Source organism: Jaculus jaculus, chromosome 7 (assembly GCF_020740685.1).
Source record: "Jaculus jaculus isolate mJacJac1 chromosome 7, mJacJac1.mat.Y.cur, whole genome shotgun sequence".
NCBI classification, from domain to species: domain Eukaryota; kingdom Metazoa; phylum Chordata; class Mammalia; order Rodentia; family Dipodidae; genus Jaculus; species Jaculus jaculus.
This window is the reverse complement of record NC_059108.1, coordinates 156,002,292-156,004,427: the sequence shown is the minus strand read 5'-3', so window position 1 is coordinate 156,004,427 and position 2,136 is coordinate 156,002,292.

Here is a 2,136-nt window from a genome sequence, read left to right as displayed (position 1 = left end):
CCTGGGGATGGTGGAGTCACTTCAGACCCAAGGAGGGAAGAGGCCCCAGGACTATTTTGGGAAAACAGGCAGTGACTAGTGTCAACCCAGACCCTGGCCCCAGACCCTCCATGTGGCCTGGACCCCTTTTGGTCCCTTCCTGTCTGAGTTCTTCTGGCTGACTAACCTCCAGGCTGGACTTCCACTGCCAACCTCCCAAGGGTCGTGGGTGGTACACAGCCCACTAAGCAGTCATCCTGAGCAAGACTGTGCTGACCGGTGCTAAAGCACACCCACAGGGCAGTGGACACAGCCAGCCTCCAGAGGAATTAGCAGCACAGGGTCCCAACCTCAGCTTAGAAAACAAGACTGAAGGGACAAAAATGTAGGAGAGCAGGAAGATGGACAGATGTTCAGTGACAGCTGTCTCCACAGGGAAGCTGGGAGAGTTTCCTTGGGGTGCTGGGCAGTTAACAAACATTGCAAGTGGGCTATGGGGAGAGGCAGATCTCAAAGAGAGGTAGGGGCTGACCTGGGAGCTGGAACAGAAGAGAGCCCAGGAACCCAGGATGGAAGGGAGAAGCCATAGAGAAGACCAGGAGAACCACCATCATCCTCCCATGAGGGCCTTTTCATGACACCCCCAAAAGCTACTGCTGGATCTGACAGGCCTGAGTTCTGGGAAGGGGTAGGCGTCTGGCCAGCTGCCTCAGAAGTCAGGCAGAGAAGGGGCGTGGAGAAGAGGGCTGGGCTGGGGTACCCGTGCTGAGGGCGGGAGCGGCAGCTAAGACAGCCCTGGCTTCTGGGATGCTGCCAGCAGAGTGCTCACTCCCCCGTCAAAGCGTCAAGGTGAGCCCCTCCTCCCATCACTGCCTGGACCCCAAGCTTGGATTGAGGGTAGGGGGTCCACGACTTATTCAGGAACCCCAGAACAAAGAGTACACTTTTCCTAACCCCTGATGAATCTGCACAGTGGGCATATCTCCAGGGCACACTGCCAACACCCCAAACCACAGATGGGGATGACATTGCACGTGGAGAGTCTGAGACACAGTAAGCCTCTGCAGTGCTTTAAGCATGCCAGCTTTAAGCATGGGTTCTAGAAGCTTCTTCACTGACCTGAAAGCAACCTCTTTGGTGATGTTACAGGGAACCCCAGACACCAAGAGGCTAAGACTGGTTAATGGACCTCTTTTTAGTTCAGCTTTATCAGCTAAAAGTGATTGGACTCAAAATAATGTGTCCAAGATAATTGCTCCTGGGCGCAGATCCCACATTCCAGCCTGTAACCAAAGGTAAATGTGCCCATTAATGATTAAACCTCTGGGGTTGCCCCCACACACACAGAGGCCTGGAGTAGCCCTGAGAGGAGACCCCTCCCCCAAGGTCCTGGCAGGGGCCCAGCTCTACAAGAACCGGTCCTGCCCAATGGGGGCAGGGATGTTCCTCCATGAAGGGAAAGCCAAATATTGTCTAGGTCTGGCTCGCTGGCACACTCCAGGAGGGGAGACAGGCTTCCCTTTGTCTGCCATGGAGCACGTCATGCTCAGAGCCCGGGTTGCACCCACCTGATGGACAGGATGAAGGCCTAGGACAGGTCTTGCCTCCCCTACTTTCCTCTGCACCAAGGGATTTTCTCGTAGACAGTGGATGACCCAGTGTGTGGGGGCAGCTCTTGTAAAGGAGCAAATGTGGGTGCCAGGCTTGGTCGCCCATCCCCGTGATCCCAGCTCTTGGAGGCTGGAGGCTCAGAAGTGCAAGCTACATAGTGAAATTAAGGCTGGCCTGGGCTACAAGAAACCCTGTTTTGGTGGGGGGAGGCAGAAGAAATAAAAGTACCCATAATTTTTTTTTAATTCTATTTATTTGAGAGAGAAAATATGGTGTGCCAGGGCCTCTTGCTACTTCAAATGAACTCCAGACTTATGTTCCACGTTGTGCATCTGCCTTTACATGGATATTGGGGAATGGAACCCAGATTGTCAAGCTTTGCTGGAAAGTGCCTTTAACTACTGAGTCATCTCCCCAGCCTCTAAATCTTTTTTATTAGTTTTAAAAAATTAATATGCAAAGTAATGGATTTCATTACATCATTTCATACATACTGTTTTTGTTTATCCTTCTCCTGCCTCGCCTCCCCTCCCCCTGAAGTACCTA